Source organism: Thamnophis sirtalis, unplaced genomic scaffold (assembly GCF_051295495.1).
Source record: "Thamnophis sirtalis isolate CommonGarterSnake01/CBP01778 unplaced genomic scaffold, rThaSir2_p1.2 scaffold_12, whole genome shotgun sequence".
NCBI lineage: Eukaryota > Metazoa > Chordata > Lepidosauria > Squamata > Natricidae > Thamnophis > Thamnophis sirtalis.
Genome location: NW_028261392.1, coordinates 24,699,780 through 24,720,337, shown reverse-complemented (window position 1 = coordinate 24,720,337; position 20,558 = coordinate 24,699,780). Strand labels below are relative to the sequence as shown.

General features: G+C 40.2%; 1 protein-coding gene across 2 annotated transcripts in view; it reads right to left on the bottom strand.

Moving 5' to 3' along the window:
• TMTC4 (transmembrane O-mannosyltransferase targeting cadherins 4) overlaps positions 1–20,558 on the bottom strand; it is an 83,105-nt gene that overhangs the window by 10,419 nt on the left and 52,128 nt on the right. Inside the window, exon 1 of one of the 2 annotated variants that reach the window (XM_087726867.1) lies at positions 7,176–7,326. The exons of the other annotated variant lie outside the window; for it this stretch is intronic. The gene's annotated coding sequence lies outside the window, so the exon portion shown is untranslated. Of the gene's footprint in view, positions 1–7,175; positions 7,327–20,558 lie in introns of those variants that run through there. 2 annotated transcript variants of the gene reach the window in all.

The window sequence follows — 20,558 nt, the reverse complement described above, 5'->3', positions numbered from 1 at the left end:
TCAAGACTTTCTAGCAAGAATATTAGCACAATATGTTGGATTCTGGTTTTTAATATTTTGCTTATAACTGCTGAATGAAGAGCAGTATATTAGTAAAAAGTTATCTCAGATTCTCACTTGGCCAAACCTAGCACACCTCACCAAGGTTTTTTTGTCTAGATAAATCCAGCAAAAGTAAAACAAAACAAAATAAAACCTTCAATAACCAAGAGCTAGGAATTTGATATGATAGAAGCCATTTTCATAAGATAAAAGCTGAAATGGATATATTTTACGTGTGATTTTCTGTGATTCGATTTTATAAGCTTTTGACTACTATATATTCTAAAAAATTAGAAAAAATGTATTACAGTTAGTTTTTGACATGACCACAATTGAGCCCAAAATTTCTGTTGTTTAAAATTATTTAAATTTTAAATTATTAAAATAGTTTCCATATGAGATACATAGGAAACCTCCAGATCCGTTGGGCAGAAGACAAAGTACGGATGGCTCTATAAAGATCCTAACGCACCCATTCTTACTTTATTGCAACAAGCATCCTATTTTTCTTATCTTTTTACTTCAATAACTTTACTTTCTCTGGAAGGAAAAAAAAAGCACTCACTGTTGGCTCAGTGACCAGATATAGTTACATATTAATTCTTTAGAAGTTCCTGAAAACTGTAGGAAGCAGGTGAAAAAACAAAATGCCTTGAACTTTAAACCTGAGCGCAGTCTGTTTGAATAAAGCGAGTTTTAAGGTCACTCTTCACTCAGTGCTAACTTTCAAGAAGGACCCACATGCCAGAAGAGACTCCTGGGACTGCATCCTGTTGGTTCTTTGATGCTTTCATTTTGTAACTTGCTATTTTCTTTAGAGGCAGACCATGGGCTTCCTGCTTGGGCCAGCCGCTGTCCAACCTTACCAAATATCTCAGAAGCGTTTATGGCAAAACACCTTTCTTACATTAGCCAGGGAGGCACCAGTGGAAACCACAGCGTCTTTGAAATCAAAAGGTTAGAGCCTTCTCTCAGCAGTTGTCCGCTCTGAACCTATGAAATCCTGGTTTGTGAAAACAAACAGCATTACAACCATTGAACAATACCTGTGAGAATGCTTTGTATTTTACTTCACAGACAGATTAAGTATTTGGTGATTTGAATTTCATTTGAAACAGGACCACTGTTTACTTGCAGCTGTCTTTTAAAGGTCAAGAAGTCCCCAAAGAAATGAAGGAAGGTATGAAATCATTTTTAAACATACATATCTGAAAGGTACATAAAGGATGGCCACATTTCACAAAATTCTAGACTCAAACTGCATCCTCTTCCTCTCTAAATTCCCAAATGACTGGTGATCTATAGCATTGCCGTGATATGTTTATAGTCTTCCCTGAGCCAAAATACTCCAATGCCTGTTTTTAAGAATGGGTGGAAACTCCTGTATGAAACATGAGTCAGGCATAGCACTGTACACATGACATTCCTTCCACACTGAAGTTGCAAGCAGAATGTTCCACTTCAGCACTGGGCTAACATATAAGCATGAAATGAAGCCCAGCGAGTAATCTTGACTTAACAGAGAATGTGCTTCACAATACTTCACACGTGCTGTAGTTGTGAAGATTAATTGGAAATTCTAAGCAGAATTAACTGCTTCATTGTAAAAATTGACTGTGATAAATATAAAATGTATTATTAAATTTATCCAAATTGATGCTGTAGCAATCATTAATATACTTTTATTTGAGGCTAGTCCAGAGACGCTAGACTACCTTTTGCCTGCTAATAGATAACCATAAGATGAAGTAATATAACAGGCATTTCTTCACAATTATTAATCAAACAACAGAAATGTTTAAACATTAAAAAAACGATAAGATTACCAACTGTTATCTACATGGTAGTTAGTACCCATGTCTGCGTTCCTTTATAGGTAGTGTTGGAAATTAGCAATCTCTGAATTATACTCAAAACCCAAAAGAGTGCAACTCGTAGAGGGTGGTGTCACATAATCATACAGGTAATCCTTAATGTATGACTATAATTGAGCCCAGAATTATGGTTTTAAGTTGTGCTGGTCATTAAGGGATTAACCCGATTTTATGACATTTGTTTGCAGTGGTCGTTAAGCAAACTCATTATTTGCATTTGGCATTTTTTGCTGGAAACTGAAAATAAGCGCCAGCTTCCATTAAAAAAAAACAACCACCACCCATAAATCATGGTCATATGACTGCAGATATCAGAACTTTGAATCTGAGTCATAAATACCTTTTGGGGGCTCATCAAAATTTTGCATGGTTGATGAGAAACCAGTCATGATGTGAGGACTATCTGTATTGCAGCATGCTTATTACTGCCCATGCTTACAAACCAGCTGAAGCTTCTGAGTGATCCTCAAGGGCAGCTCCACTGCCTAGGACATTAGTGACCATCTGGAGAGCCTTCTGGTTCAGGAATCGCTACAACTGGCACAGGAGATGAATCACTGCAAAGGCCCTTTCTCCATTGGCCACAGCTGCCATCTGCTTTTCATGCAGAAGCCACAAGTCCAAAATTATTCTCCAATTGTGCATCAGCCTTGAATAGGAAAGCACAGCTGAATCCAAGGCTAAAGATGGAGACTCACCAGCTGGGATTGAGCCTAGGTCTGTTCCTTCCCATCCAAATCCGCAAAGCCTCCAGGAACAGGGACAGGACATCAATAACATCATTTACATTAGTCTGAGGCCAAATATATAATTGGACATTATCACATACTCAACCCAACCGATGATCTCATCCAGCAGTTTCATGGTGATATGGAACAGCAGGAGAGGTGTCAAGCCCTGCAGCACTCACAAGTCACAATCTCTCTCCTCTTGTCAACATCAACTGAAACCAGCCAGAGAAAATAGGCAACCACCATGGTATGGTGTTCCCAATGCCCAATCCCCATAGCCTGCCTAGAAGAATACCATAATTAATGGTATCGAAAGCCACTAAGACAGTGGTTCTCAATCTGAGGGTCGGGACCCCTTTGGGGGTCGAATAACCCTTTCACAGGGGTCGCCTAAGGACCATCGGTTCTTAGGAACCGAGACACAAATTTTATGGTTGGGGGTCACCACAACATGAGGAACTGTATTAAAGGGTCACAGCATTGGGAAGGTTGAGAACCACTGCACTAAGAGATCAAGGAGCATGATGGACATACCCACCTCAGCTCCACAAAAGAGTGATCTATACAGTCTCTGCAATGAACATGCCTAACTAAAACCATTTGGTTTGGTCACAAGTCACCAGGAAGCACAATTGGTCCAGTCTCTCTGTACTAAACGCTGACATGAAACAAGTCCAAATAATCTGCTTCCTTCAAGTTCTCTAGAGTTGAAATCTGACCTCCTCTATAAAAGGAACTACTGAATGATAGTTGTCCAGGACTGTTGGGTCTAGTGTCTCTTTAAGGAATATGTGTACCAACAAGCTCCTTCAAGGATTAAGGGACTATATTTTCCTTCCTTAAAGAATTTAAGTGGTGTTCTCCTTAAGACCACTTAAACCTAATTGTATGAACCTAATTACAGGTCATCTCCTGGGTGGCTTTCACCAGCCAGAAGGGACCTGGAACAGGTGGCTGATCTAATAGAACAGAGAACCCGAAACACAGGACTGAACTCATTCCAGACAACTACATAAGGCCTTGCTCAACTCTGAGTGAATGTGAACAACTCTTATCTGCCAAATATGAGAATATTTCTCACAGTGGCCCTGCAGCTCATTCTTTCCCAGTAGGACCAGATTGCCTGAAATCAGGGGCTGGATGATGGACAACTGCATATACAATAAAGGCCAAGAAATAAGGATGTTTCACTCCATTGTCAGCAAAATGTAATCCCAAATATGGGTTCTTACTCACATTCAATCCAATTTACTCTTTATCTTTCTTCAACAGCATTTCAAGACTCTTCTATATTTTTTGAAGCAATTATCATGCTGATGGATAGAATTCTTATAAATCTTTATTATACAGCTCTACTATAAATACTTTGAGCTAGAGGGAATATTAGGTTACAAATTCCTAAAAAAATAACTTTTGAACTTCTTGAAAATTTTATTTAAGAGTTAGTGAATTAAAATAAAACTATGTTTTCAGTTAAGGCAAAAAATTAGCAACAATTCAGAACTAACATTTTTAAAAACAAGATTTTATTTTCTTTAATGTTCTATTTATTTTGTAAAGGACACTTCTCTGCACCTAAATATTACATTACAATTCAATAATTCCTTTTGTGTGTTTTATTTTTATCCTCCTTGGTATTAATGTCACAAAATGACTGACTGCACTTGTAAAGTTTTGCAGAATTTTTAATCTATTTACAGCATTATTATAGGGCAAAGTGTACAAAAAACATATCTCTCCAAGTCACTGATTATTTTATATGACTTACTAGTTCAAACTAAAGGGATTTGGCTCAGCATTTTTTCATGAATATATATGGCATTTTGAGCCCTGTAATCCCCCATAGATAAATAATAGATAGGTACTACGTGATAGCCAACAATTTTCTCTGATTTGCTCAAAACAGGCTAAAAGGAGACATTATTATTACAATTCTAAACATGCATTCAGTGGTTCATATTCCTAGGAACACCCTGCATTTAAAAAAAGAATCGTCAATTTATTCCAGAGTATAATCCTCAATGGCAAAAGATTCCTTAGTATTGTCTGTCTTTCCAGGAAGCAAGGAAGAGAACAAAAATAGGTATGCTATACTTTACAGACATTTTATATGATAAATAATAGTATAAATATATGTAGCCTAAAGCATACCTTGTTAGATTCTCTGGTAAACTGAACTCATGCCGGTATAAATTCATTCTGCACTGCAAGTTATTTGGAATAATAGAAAGCACTTCATCTCAGGGTTCATCTGATGTACAGCAAAACTAATTATTATTATTAGGATAAGCCACAAAATATTTCAGACTGAACCACTTCCCTTCCACTTTCACACAGTTGTGAAAAGGAGATCAGAGTATTATTCTGTTTTAAGTTACTAAAACAGGCAAATTCCACTTAGTTGTTTATTTATTTGCTACCCTTCTCTCGATTCTGGACAGCTTAGAAACATTAAAAACCAATAACACCATGAACAATAAATATTCCTAATAGTAGTAATAAAGTACAGTTAAAAGATGGGGAGGAAAGAAGCAGGCTGCACACGGGAGGGGAAGTGGGATTCTCTCTTAATCTGTCAACCACCTCCAGTATAATACTCCCCCCTTGAGGCTCAAGGCAACTGCCATAGCCAGGTCTTCAGGTCTTATGGATAAGCAAAAGGATGGGAGTGGATCTCACCTTGGGGATAAGGGCAGGGGCCACAGTAGAAAAGGTTCTTTGCCTGGACCCCACCAGCTGAAATTCCTTGATCAATGGGACTTGCCAGCAGGAGTTGGGTAGACCAGTGTCATTGGGGTGAGAAAGTTCCTCAGATAGTTTGTACCTGTACCATGAAGGGTTTTAAATGTGATAACCAAGACCTTGAATTACACCTGGGAGCAAACTGGGAGCCAGTGCAACTTATGGGATAGTGGTGTAACAGAGGCCACTCTGATCAGTGGAGAGAAATCAGATTTAAATTAGTTTATCATGGTGTATTCCTCCCGAAAAGGAAATGCTCACAGATCAGCAACAGATAATCTTAATATTTATGTATACATTAAATGAATGCAATATACTTTTGTAAAAAACATAATAAAGTCACTAATATAGTTGTCAGCAGAAGACATTGCACATCCTAGATGTGGAGAGATACCAGCTATGGTTTAGTAACCCCAAAATGGCTGGACTAACCAAACCAATATATTATAGGTTACAATAGCTTGTTTCACACCATATAGCAAGTGAAAAACCCCACAACCATCACAATTTATAATATGAACCCCACCATAACCAAAATGGAACCTTGACATCTATTTATATATGTAAAAAAGGTAAAATATATGTTGTTCTGATACTTTTCAGAAAAAGCCCATTTTAAAGACTGTAGAGAAATCCCTTCTCTGTTACATGGCATATATAAATTGATCAAGTTCTCACGGCTGAAATTTGGAATATGGTTTTGATCCGTGCGCATTACAAGGGTAAGGGGCTGCTACAAAGAAGAGAGCCAACATTTTCCAAAGGACGTGAAGGCAGGAAAAGCAATGGATGGAAACTAACAAGGAGAGAAGCAACCTGGAATTAAGGGGGAAAAAATTCCTGTCAGTTAGAACAATTAACCCAGTGGAAGAGCTTGCCTTCGGAAGTTGTGGGTGCTTCATCACTGGAGGCTTTTTAGAAGAGACTGGACAGTCACCTGTCTTAAATGGTACAGCGTCTCCTGCTTGAGCAGGGGGTTGGACTAGACGACCTCTAAGGTCCCTTCCAGCTCTATTCAGATTAGATAAAGATAAACATTAAATTTTCTGTTCCAACTCTCAAAGGTATTCAACGGGATGACGTCTCCTGCCTGAGCAGGGGGCTGGACTAGAAGACCTCCAAGGTCCCTTCCAACTCTGTTACTGTTTAAATCAGCCATTACACCTGAGGCCTGATCGCTTCAACTCAAAAGAGTCCAGCCTCTGGAGGAAGCTATACCCCCCCCCCCGAAACTACCGATAGATCCATGAAACTTTTGTCCCCGGTCCGAGGGCAGGGCTTTCTGCGCCTGCGCACCAGTTCGGGTAATCAAGCGCTGTTCCGGACGGGACGTTTTCGTCAGCGCATTTTTACTGTGTCTTCTCCCACTATAACAGTTAAATCTTTACAACCCCGCTCAAGGGGAGAGAGAATTCATTCCCTCGAGCCAAAGAGACTTCGGGATTCCTTCTACGCCGAGACCGCCCGCCCGTGGCCACTGACAACCACGAAAGCTCCTTCCATCGCGGGGTCTTAATTAAACCGCGGTCGACCAATACGATCGCTCGCCTTCCCTCACGTGACCCTGCGAGGGGCACGCGCCGCTCCGTTTGAAAGCCCGCTGAGCCAATGTTCGATATTTCTCTCACTCTAACCCCCCTCCCCCTTTCTTCCCCGGACCCTCCACGAATTTCACATGACGCTTCTTAGCCAATCACCTTCGAAAACATTGGCAACAATCTCGCGGAGGGGGGGGAGGGGGAGTTCTAAGGCAAGCTGGACTCTGCCACTCCTTTAAAAAGCTCACCTGCCAGGTTGAACGGCCGTCGAGTCCCCCTCCACCGACTTGCTAAGACTGTAAAATTCACCTGCCTTTTCACCTCAGTCGTTTCCGGGTTGTGGCCCTTTAAAAGCGGGTGATTGGGCGGAGCAGCCTTCTGTCACAATAGGGCTGGACTAGAAAGAGACTTTCGGTTATGTAGACCAGGGGTCTCCAACCTTGGCAACTTTAAGACTTGTGGACTTCAACTCCCAGAATTCCTCAGCCAGCCTCGAGGAATTCTGGGAGTTGAAGTCCACAAGTCTTAAAAGTTCCCAAGGTTGGGGACCCCTGATGTAGAGGACGGGGAAGTTGTTGGCAAGGTGTGGCATATTTTCCCCACCAAATGTTGCAAATATTTATTCATTTTCCTTTACATATACATGTGATTTTGTACACACATACATATAGGCATGCATGACTAGCTCATATATATAATTCTGGGTGACTTACAAACCAAACAAATATAAAAACCACAGAAAATAACAATACAGGTCATCCTCGACTTATGACCACCATTGACCCCAAAATTTCTGCTGTTAAGTGAGACATTTGTTAAGTGAGTTTCCCCCCCATTTTATGACTTCTTGCCATGGTTGTTAAGTGAATTGTTGCAGTTGATTAGTTAATAACCTGGTTGTTAAGTAAATCTGGCTTCCTCATTGATTTTGCTGGTCAGATGATTGCCACAAAGGGGATTACATGACTTTGGGACACAGCAATGGTCATAAGTATGAACCAGTGGCCAAGCATCTGAATTTTGATCACGTGAGCATAAGGATGCTGTAAAGATCATAACTGAAAAACAGCCATAACTCACGTTTTTCAATGCCGTTGTAACTTTGAACGGTCACTAAATAAACTGTTGTAAATTGAGGACTACCTGTACAACAAAAATGAGAAAAAAATAGGAAAGCATATAAAACAATAATATACATAAAACTCGCAGCCAGTAAACCCATTTGTCAAAACAAACCATGAGTGGGTACAACTGCAGCAGGGGCTCTGCCACACTCCCAGATCTCCAGCCTGTTGGCAAAACCACATGTTCAGCCAGCAAGATCTGAGCTAATCTGATCTTCAAGGGCATGATGTTCTACACTGGTGATGGCAACAGTTTGGTCAGAACGTGTCAAAAATTTGGAAATGCCTAACTTGACTCTGCTGGTGTATCATCTTGCTCCAAATGTAATAAAAACTTCCCTATCTCCCCCCCATCTAGGTCACTATGAATAGTGGCACTCAATAGCAGTGCCAAGGCTGGGCCTGTAGTAGAGGCCCTGGCGTCATGTCTTCGGCTCTAGGGCCACTTAAAATGTCCATCTTCCTCAAAGAGCACCTTTCTTGTGTGGCCTCTACAGACTCCAAAAATCATATTAGAAGGCACATAGAAAGCATAGTTGTGGTGTGTTGGTGAATGCAGGAAATGTTGTGGCATGTCACCTTTGATGTGGGTCGTACGTTTGCCAGCATTGTTCTGAAGGAAGGTTTCTCTTCCTGTGTATACATTTTTTTATATGTTCTTAGAAGCACTTACAGTATTTTTGAAATGGAGTTGCTGAATTAGGTATTGGGGCAGGACTGAATTTGATTGCAGCCCATAAATCTTACAGTGTAATTATTGCAACCTTTCCAATGATAGGGTTGAACTTACCCTGTCATGCTAAGAGAGCCACTGTTTACTGGATAAGCCCAATTACCTAAATTCACACTGATACATGGTGCTGGCCATAGAATGATCAACCAACTAGCAAAATATATTTACAGCTTAATTTTTGTGAACCCAGAATGGTAATAATTACTGACAATCCTGCCATACAATTCAACGCTGGGTAGAAACATTGAACATTAGGAATCGTGTTTGGTATAATAATGAAACCGATGCCAGGCAAAACACAACTTCCCTTGCAAGCTTTAAAAAAGATTACGGTTAGGTTTAGGGTTTGTCTCTGAGGCCAATTAGACTCTTGAGAGAATTTGCTGGCATGTCATGTAGTGCCATCCTTGGCAACAAGAATAAGTGCTTTGCCATCAACTCCATCTGTGGTGTCCCCCTCCCCTCTTTATAGCTAGGTGATTATCTAAGGTCCTGCATCCATGTACCAAGCAAATTTGGCCTTCCTTAGCATTGTTTTTGAATCGCCAAAGTGTTGCCCTTTATTTAATTCTTCAATGCTTCTTGTGGGAATTGGTATATGTCTGACCAGTGGTTGGCTTGGATACCCAGAAGTGAGGAACTATGCACTTTTGCTTCTCTTTACAGCCAGACTGGTTAACCAGCCTTATTTAATGTGTACTGAATTTAAAGCAGGCATTCCCATGATATTTGATACGGTTCCTCACCAATGAAAATTGTAACTCAAACTGGGGCTGTGCTATAGAGCTCCGCTGCAAAACTCCCTGGAAAAACAAAATGACAAGAGATACAGAAAGTAATAGCCTAGTTCTGGTAGATACCAGAAGTGTCTCAAAGTAGCTCAGTTGACAGGGCCAGCAGAAATACAGAGGGTAAATTGGGAGGAAACTTTCAAGCTTGTTTGAGGTGTTGGGAGAATATCCTCCACTTCATTCTACACCTCTCTTAACTGACCTCAGTGAAGCTGTTGCAGAAAATAACAGGGCTTAGCCGTCTCAGGATCAAGGAGAAGTTTATTTGGCAGCCAGGTTCAGAAAAGCTAGTCAAAGGCTAGCATGTAACTTCTGAACAACTCTTCTAATGGAAGCACACATTCTTATACTTTGTCAAAAGCAGCACAACACAGAAATACGACCCATTTCTGATTGGTTACCTTGAGGAAAGAAGCTTATAAGCAGATACTGTCTTGCTTCCCCTTTTGTCTGGGCCGCTCTAGTCTAGTCTCATAATGGCTACGTGGCTTTGTAAGAACTTTAGCTGAACTCTGTGGTTTTGTGAGAACTTTAACTGAACTCTGCTTCTAGGCTTCATACTTCCTGTTCTTTTGCAAGCTTCAAACTCCATCTTTTACTTTATAATAACAAGATGAAAGGGGCTATCCAGCCTGACCCCGTATGTTCACTCTTAATGTCCAAATCTCACTTTATGTCCTACTTTAAAGCATCTGTAAGAACTTGACAATGGAACAGACAGCTAACAGAACCCAGGTCTGTTTCAGATCATTTGCATCACAGAACTGACAGGTTCTTGCTAGTTCTGTTTGTTAATTGCACTGGTTCAAAATCGCACTGGTTCAAAAAAAATAAAATAAAGCTCTACATTCATACAGTATTTAAAAGCAGATGTAGCCTTCTTCCGAAGGAGACGTCTCTGTATATAAAGAAAGTGTATAGTGCTTGATTGATGCTATTCAGAATTCTGGGCAGGCACATGGAGATGCACAGTGCAAGCCAGTTTTGATATCTTTGCAGTCCAATCAAAAATGCTCACCTAGGGCATATATGTGTGCCACATCAGGAGGTCAGTAGAAGCTGGGGAGATCCTAGACCTGGCAGCATCAACAATCACATGGATGCTGAAGCTTTTTAGAAAGTGTGCTGGGAGAAGCAGAAAAAACTCTTATTTAAAAACTGAAACAGCTGAAGACAATTGTAAGCTGTGTATATAGGCTGCCACAAATAAAAGAGGTTCACCAAATTATCTGCTACAACTTCCTACTGGTCAATAACTACTTCAGCTTCAACCGCAATAATACAAGAGCACACAACAGATATACAAACTCAATGTAAACTTGATTGCAGAAAATACAGCTTCAGCAACAGATGCCTGGAATGCACTACCCGACTCTGTTGTTACATCTTCAAATCCCCATAACTTTAACCTTAAACTGTCTACTATTGACCTCACCCCATTCCTAAGAGGTCTGTATGGGGTGTGCATAATCGTACCATCATGCCTACCATCCCTGTCCTACTGTCCCCATTTATTTATACCCATTTCATTCATACTCATATTTATTCTTATGCCTATTATCTTGTAAACGATTGACAAATAAATAAATAAATACATAAAAATAAATATTCTCCAAAGCACATGAAGGCAAAATAAGAAGCAATGGATGGAAACTAATTAAGGACAGAACCAACCTAAAATTAAGGAGAAATTTCCTGATAGAATGATTAATGACTGGAATGACTTGCCTCCAGACGTTATGGGTACTCCAATACTGGAAGCTTTTAAAGAAGAGATTGGATAACCATTTGTCTGAAATGGTATAGGGTTTCCTGCCTGAATAGGGGGTTGGACTAGAAGAATTCCAAGGACCTGTTATTTAAAATGTTAGTAGGGTAACTTCATGCTGCAGCTAGAGGGGTGGAATAATGTGCCTTCTGGCTATCCAACTTGATGGGACTGTACTAGTTCCATGCCAGTGGTGGGTTCCAGACAGTGGTAGGTTTCAAATTTTTTTAGAACCTCTTCTGTAGATGTGGCCTACTTTGTGGGAGTGGCTTACTGGCCATGTGACTGGGTGGAAGTGGCTTGGCAGTCATGTGACTGAGTGGGAGTGGCTTGGCAGTCATGTGACTGGGTAGGCGTGGCCAACTTATAAAATGTGGTGAAACTCACTTAACAACGCTCTTGCTTAGCAACCAAAATATTGGCTCAGAATCTCTGGCATTTGAAGCATGCAAGTCTTAAAGCTGTCAAGTTACAAGACCACTAACCCTTTAGAAAAAAAAACCCAGGTTGTTCAAACTTGGCAGCTTTAAGACTTTAAGATTTAGATAAGACTCTTAGAGGCGGGTGGGGCGATTGGTGAGCCAGCCAATCAGTGAGTGGCGGGCATGGCAAACATGGTGGAGATGGGAGGGCGGAGGGAGTTGGAACCGGTTCTAAACAGCACGGTAGATTTGTGGAACCTCTTCTATAGAAGAGGTTAGAACTGGTAGGAACCCACCCCTAGTTCTGGATTCCGGTGCAACCGGTACAGTGCAACGGGGCCCGGCATCCACCACATGAATGTGCGCAGCACGCACGCGCACACACGCAGCATGCATCCTTACCTTTTGCGACACCTCTGTGCTGCTCCAGCTGCTTGGCTGGAACGGTACCGAGTGCTCCGAGCAGGCACTAGTACTCCTGTACCGGGGCATACCACCTGCACCCCACCACTGTTCTATGCCCATAGATTTGTTGGATGTCAAGAGAGAAAGAAGGGCAAGGGAGGAGATTACTGTTGCCAAAACAACCAGTGGATTTCCCTTTATATCTTAGGATGGGTTAAGCAATAAGGTTAAGATGAATCCATGTCATTTGTAATGAAAATTGTGTTGCCTCTCTCTGTCTCTCTGTGTGTGTATGTGTGTGTGCCACTATTTGTAAATTTACTCCAAATCTATTTGCTAGCCATTTCTTGGGAAGTTAATTCTGCACTTCCAGGCAAGCCAATTAAATCGCTGCTGCAAATTCATATTGAGATTTTAATATAAGCTTTAATATAAGAGATGTAACAGGGCAACCCGATTGCCAGGGAAATGAGGACAGCTATTGTCTAAGACAAAGACTGAAGAGGAACCTTTTTTTATTTTATGGCTATGCTGGTGAGATCTATTCCTCTTGTGTCACTGTAATTGATACAACGGCTGGCTCTTTCCCCAGCAACCCTTTGATCCTCTTCTTGAATAATTTAAGAATTGACAATTTAAACTGCATTGAGGTTTCCTATTTGTTTCAAACACATAGCAATGAAAGAGTAATACTCCAGATGTAGAGAAACCATGCCAGCATAGGAACTTTTTCATAAGGTGTCTTGTAGTGCGAACAGTGGATATAGAAATAGGAAACTGGCAAAGTAGCTGGAAAAAAAAAAGATTCTGCTATCAAATTTATTTGTGGGAATATCGTGTTCGCACTGAGATGATAGAAAGCATGTTGGGAGGCTGGTTTAGCTTTTGATAAATACTAGCCAAGCTCACTGTAGCAGCCACTTTATGAACGGGTTTCTCTCTTATGGTGGCCATGGTATGTCTGTCTTCCACTCGATACATTCACCTGACAGCAATCATTACTTTTCCCCCTAAAGGGAAAGATGCACTCATAGCATAGAGAGGCTTTATTGAACACACTTTTGAATCTCAAGCAAGTGTATCTGGGAGCTAGCAAAAAACCCTGTCTGAAACCCAGAATGCAGTTGCAATCCATAGGGACACCACTCAGCTGGAAAGCCACTGCTTCTCTAAATAAGGTAGTCCTTGTCTTACAGAAGCCATTTGTTTGCAGAAATACAATATTCAGTGTTGAACTTTGCAGCCTGTCTAGACGTTCTTGATCCAAGAACTGGTCTGTTGGTATGAACTAGCACTGGGAGGATTTAGTTCAGCTATGGAAGCTCTCTAGGTGATACCGTAAAGCAGGCATCCCCAACTAGTGGGCTGTGAGGGGTTTGCAGCTGAGCCATGGAAACCGCCGGCGCGCACACACACACAAACACACACACGTATCCTCACTTGTGGAGTAGCGGGGGAGTGTGTATGCTCCATTTGTGTGGGTGGTAGGCATGCATACATGCTGCTCAGGCAAATGGAGTGGTGTGTGTACTTGCCGGGCGCTTAGGTGAACCATCCCTTCCCTCCCTGCCAGTCTGCAAAGCCCGAAACATGGAAATCTGCTGTAAAGGAAGTTTGTAAAGTTGTACATTTGGAAGCTTGTACACTCTAAGGAAATACAATGTGCATGCTTTGAGTTCCTGGATGAAACTACAGAATACAAGTAGTCCTTGACTTACAACAGTAATGGAGCCTGCCCACTACAGATGTAAGCTGTGACCACTGGTGGGTTCTGGATCCCGTTCCAACCGGTACAGTTGGAACAGGCCCGGCGGCATCCCCATGGAGGCGTGCAGCGCACATGCACATGCATGCAGTGCGTGCAGGTGTCTTAGCGCCTCCCGAGCCTCCGCAACGCTCCAGCTGCTCAGCGGAGTGTTGCTCAGGTGCTGTACACGCTGTGCGTGGAAGCGCAGAAGACTTAAAAGACTGGTAAGGAGCTCGGATGGGTAGATGGGCCCTCCAAAGCACAGTACTGGAACGGTATCCGGTGCTCCAGGCTGGCTCCGGTTATGCCATAGTGGGGCGCACCACCTGCACTGGCTGTGACAGTCATAAAGTGTGTGACCAAGTCAACTGTATTACCTTTTCTTGTGGCAGTCACTCAGCAAATCACTGTGGTCTTTAAGCAAAACTGTCAGAACTTCAGAACCGTGTGTTGTAAGTATCTTTTGATGAGTGATCAAAAACCACCCCTATACCAGTCTTGGGTTCCTACCAGTTTGGATCAAATCAGCCGAACCAGTAGTGGTTTGGTGGCCCGGGTCGCTGGAACCGTGTGTTGTAAGTATCTTTTGGGGGGAGGGTCCACCATAACTTTGAATGGTAGCTAAGTGAGTGATCATAAGTCAAAAACCACCCCTATACCAGTGGTGGGTTCTTACCGGTTTGGACCAGATCAGCCGAACCGGTAGTGGTTTGGTGGCCTTGGTTGCTGGAACCGGTAGTGACCCAGGCCTGCTACACCCCCAAACTGGTTCCCTGGGTGGCACCGTATGCGCTGCCATCTTGTTTTTTCAGTTCTGCGCATGCACAGAAAAAAATTCATTGCACTGCGCATGTGCAAGCAGTGTGTACATGAGCGAACCGGAAGTAGTGCCTGCCGGATCCCAGCCCTGCCCTATACAGCTAGGAATTAATTATCTACACATTTGGGCAGAAGACAGTTTCACACTGTGGGAGATACTGATTTGAAATTTAAGACTTGCTCAGATACAAACCTGCAAAATCACATGTGGCACCAATGTTGTAATTATTAACACTGAAGGACTTCCATTAAGACATCCATCTTTCCATCCAAAACAGACACTACTTTTAGAGGCTTCATGCATTTTTATTACTAAATTTTTATTACAGTTTAACAAGCCCTCCCTGAATAAACTTCTAACGTATCATAGACAAACAAACATTGAACTTGTCACCAAACTAACTGTAGATAATTCTGTGTGTTCTAATACACACAGAAATTCCATGAATTCTCCTGTGCAAAATCCATACTTACAAAATTGTTAATGTTTACAACAAACAGCTACAATTCTTACAATCCAATTTAATACAGTCATATCTTGGCACTCGGCTGCTTTAAAATTTGTAAAATTTGGTACTTGATGCATTTTGAAGTGAAAACCTTGTACCGGTATTTGTTTTTCTCCCAGTCCTCAATGCATAAGGTAGAACTTGCTAGTGTCAGCTGCCTCATGACTCACTACTTCTTCCCGTTGAAATAAAGGATCACGGAGTAGGTCATGTGGTTTGCTCAGTACTCGTTTTTAGTACTCGTTGCTCCTCTCGACTTAGAACAATTCAAATTCAGACGTTTGGCAACTGACTCGTATTTATGACAGTTGCAATGTCTCATGGTAAGGTGATGATCCTTTGCATCCTTCTGACAAGCAAAGTTAATGGGAAAGCCAGATTCACTTAACAATCATGGTACTAACTTAACAACTGCAGAGGTTCACTTAACAACGGGGGGCAAGAAAGGCCGTAGAATGGGGGAAAATTCACTTAACAAATGTCTCACTTAGCAACAGAAATGCTGGGCTCAATTGTGGTTGTAAGTCAAGGATTATCTGTACAGAGGATCCCAATTTATTATCAGATTAAAGTTCAGAGCAAAAACTTGCACGCAGCTCTAAACCTTAAGCCACCATCCTCAAAGTCAGAGGTATTATAAACATTAAAGGAATTTATAACTGAAATAGCTATTATTTTATTTTAGAAAAAGGCATGATTTGTAGACTGATCCTGTGGCTTTTACTGGAGAGCAAACAAATAAGGCATTAATTTAAATGCCTTACTATATAGAATCCAGAAGTCTGAAGAAAGATTTGCCATCTAAATCATCAGGTTGATTTGTTAATTTGCCAATCAAAGCAGCTTGACATATGGACAGTTTTTGTGCAAAAAAAATTGTTGGAAGATAATTGATTAAATGTTCCTATCCTCCCTAAGCCTACTCTCCATCAATCATCACCTTCTAAGATTTTTTAAAAAACATCTAATGTATAGTATGTATTTTTACTCTAAATCCCATTGATATTGCCAGGCAATAATAAAAAAAAAACACCAAAGTGTATGAATGTCTCACAAATTTGACACCAGATCAGTTACAAAATGTTCTATGCTGCTATGGGCAAAGACATAAACAAGTAGAATAGAATAAACAGAGTTGGAAGGGACCTTGGATGTCTTCTAGTCCAACTCCCTGCTTAGGCAGGAAACCCTACACCACTTCAGACAAAGGGTTACCTAACATCTTCTTAAAAACGGCCAGTGTTGAACAATTAATCAGTGGAACAACTTCTAGAACAACTGATTAATTGTTCTGTCAGGAAATTTCTCCTTAGTTCTAAGTTGCTTCTCTCCTTGATTAGTTTCCACCCATTGCTTCTTGTCCTACCCTCAGGTGCTTTGGAGAATAGCTTGACTTGCTCTTTGTGGCATCCTCTGAGATATCGGAACACCGCCATCATGTCTCCCCTAGTCCTTCTTTTCATTAAACTAGACATACCCAGTTCCTGCAACCGTTCTTCATATTTTTTTAGGCCTCCGGTCCCATAATCATCTCTGTTGCTCTTCTCTGCACTTTTTCTAGAATCTCAACATCTTTTTTACATCGTGGTGACCAAAACTGAATGCAGCATTCCAAGTAGCCTCGCACAGTTTCATACCTGTCCCAGTAAAGTTAATAAGCACTCACTAACAATTATGTCAAAATAAATGTTTTGCACCTCTAAGAAGATAAACTGTGTAGAAAAACAGGGCTGTCTCTAGGGGAAGGGAGTATCAGTAGGTCAAAAGGAATTCTGTGCAACTGGAAGTCCAATGTTTTTTATAGGTGTCACACATGCAACTCCCAACCAAAAAAAAGACAGGGGTTTCAGCAGAGACAATCTTGATTTTTTTTTTTTTAAAAAAAAATCCTTTCTGCCGATGTTTCAGTAGACCAAGTCGGAAAGTTCCTCATGTGTAACTGCTGGAATTTTTTTTACCACAACTGGAAATTAACACAGCCGCAAGACTCTTGGGTGTATTACCAGAAGCAAATAATGACATGTGAATATTCCATTGTGGAACTATGTGCTCAACACATGTGATAATCATGAACAATTAGTGAATAATCTGGGCAAGTCATCCAAATCCCTTTCTTGCTATATTAGGTTTAGGAAACCTAGAGTTAAGGGGAAAGACTAACCTTTAACCTTAGCCCATCATGTAGCTCTTATGAGGTCTAATGTACTTTTATAGAGTTTTAAAATGCTATTCAAATAGCTCCAAAATAAATTATTAGTTTAAAACTTATCATTTTTAAAAGGAAAATAATTTACATCTCATCTAAAAACCCATATGTACACATGCAAACCAACAAGCACACATTAAAAATGTCACTGAGTACCCAATATGTTTGTAACAACATGCATTTTACAACTATATTAGAAAGGGAATTAACTGCTGATCCAGCTACCTGCTGGTTTATTCTTGCTCTGAGTTGTATCACATGTAATGCTGGTTAACTGAATCATGGTTTGGATTAACCCAACTGCCTCATCTCACACAACAGATGGAACCAATTTTATCCTATTGTGCTGGTTGAAATTAGTTTCTGCAAAGACCTATAATTTCAAACATTCTGAATTCAAGATTTTTATGTATGTAAACTTTTACAAGGAACCTCTACCAGGATGTACAAGAATTCTAAAGGATTTGGGGACAGTAATTTAATTAATTGGTGAGGTTTTTTTTTTTTAAAAAAAAGAAAAATACTTTGTTAATATAAACAAAGAGTAAAATATAAAAAAAATTAAAACCCACAAATTTAAAATAAACTTCACATTGTAATGTCTTGATTTTCTAATTCAGAACACATAATGCAAAACAATTATGCATAATCAGCAATTATGCAAAATGTCTCAGATTAGAAATAATTTAAGTTTGAAATTCTCTGCTTTGTGTTTGAAATATTTGTTCAGACTTTGACATGGACCCTATAGGAAAGTATTTCAAATTTGGGCCAGATATTTTGAGCTTCAAATTGGACTTGAAAAATTTCTAACAAAGTTGGAACAGCTTGTGTGAATTCAAAACAACTGCTTTCAACTTGAAGGTAGGGAGGTATTTTGAGGCCATTTCTACTCAAACTGGAAATATTTTTCCCCAATTCTATCAGTAATATCCAGTGTAATATCCAATTATTACTGATATGATAAATACAGCACCAAAATAGAATAGAATTTGTTCATCTGGTTGTAATTCTTATTAGGTCCAGCTAGTAAGGATGACAAAATGGGGCATAATTTCTGTTCTAGTAAGCATCTGTGATACTCACATGGGCTGGTCTAAGACAGTTCTACTAGGAAAAGAACTGAATAAAATCTCTTTCTCTCCCTCATTGTGGAGTGTGGTTATAAAATCTTGAGCAGTGCCTCCTGTGTTCCCATAACAGAATAAATTATGCTACTTCTGATCAAATAAATTCAATTTTGCCATAAATAATTATCAAATGCTAGGAGTATTTTAAAATCTAGAAGATTTTGTAATTGAAGCCTTATTAAAATGATACAGGTCAGGAAAAACTCACTAAACAAATGGGGTTTTTGAATGTCACAAAGCTTTGACAGCCTGTGACATTGATTTCTATTATCCAATCAGAGATTTTGTCTGACAAGATTGGTATCTACATCATTCTTTTTTTTACAAAATTATTAAAACAATAGACTTTTAAATGCCAAGAGACCCTTAGTACTTGTATATAAATAAACTGAACTGTATATGGGAATATTTTGAACACAGTTGTCACTTAACATATACAAGTACTTCAGAAATGATTCTATCTCTATCTTGAATCTGTTCATCTAATGTTGAATAAACGAGACCTGAACACATTTAAAGCTGAAAAAACAAAATTACAATATTATGGTACCCTCAAAATTGCAACAAGCAACATGCATTTCCTGACAGTTAGAACAATTAATCAGTGGAACAGCTTGCCTCCAGAAGTTGTGAATGCCCCAACACTGGAAGTCTTTAAGAAGAGAGCCATAGCCATTTGTCTGGAACGGTATAGGGTTTCCTGCCTAGGCAGGGGGTTGGAGTAGAAGACCTCCAAGATCCCTTTCAACTCTGCTATTGTATTGTGTTGTATTGCATTGCCAAATCCAGAGGTTTCCATTCCCAGAGAATTGCTCTTATTGAATGAGCATGAATCTGATGTAACAATTGTTGGAGATATACATATCAGCAGGAAGAAATCTTTCAGGCAATTTTTCTGCAGATTTGGGGGGGGGGGCATGGTTTCACATGCTACTTGGATTCTGCACATGCGCAGATAAGGCTTTGCTTGCTTGCCCAGCCTTGTTCCTGGTGGGTCATAGCCTGGTGCTGGTCCACGAGATTGAGGAACTCTGCTCTATAACTACCTTGTCTGATGGAATATTAATATATAAAAAGTCCATGATAGCTAAAACAGTGCAACACTGAATAGAATCTATTGTTTGAATATTTTAATATTTAATATTTTAATAAACTAAGAATCCTTTAAAAGTCCTCTTTCCATAGTGGTCCTTCTTTTAGAAGAACCTGAAACTGGGGACTAAGATTCTAGGATACAGTATATGCACATCATATTTCTTTCTTTCTCAGTATCCTGGCTCAGTGTATATCCTTTTCTTTCTCCTCAGCACAGAAAAATACAGACTCCACCCAGAATAAATATGGACATGGAAGAACAAACTACTTCCCGACCCTTAAGTTATTCAACAAAGTTAGATATAACACTAACAGTATGTTTTTGGCATCTCTATACTCACCAAGAGGAAATGAAGAAACTTCAAGAAATTGTATGGATTTAAGCTGCTCATAGGGCCACAAAAACAGGCACCAACATATTAAACCCAGAGAAAAAAGCCTCTTTGTCTTAAATTGGACTCTCAGCTGAAGTGCTGAAATAATTTATGCAACCTTCCAGGCACCCCCCCCCCCCAATTTTACAACTTCAAAATAGCAAGCCTTCCTTTGTATCCCAATCAAACACTGACTTTAACATATGATAACAAATTCATAGGAGCACTATGAATTCTAAGAATTCTTGCGGAATGTGGAAGAATCTCGACCTGCTCATTTTCAGCAGGTTTGTTTACAACACATGGACAGCAATTAAAGCCTGGCCAGAAGTCAAAGCAACTTCAACTTCTGGGTTATCGAAGCAAATCCTCTCTTCCTCCATGTAGAGATCAATTTTCCCTGCTCAAAGTGTTGTCCTTATTAGAAGGTCATATTGCATACAGGTAGTCTTTGACGTCCAGTTATCTGTGTCATGGCAGTTTGAAGTTATTACAACCACAAAAAAAA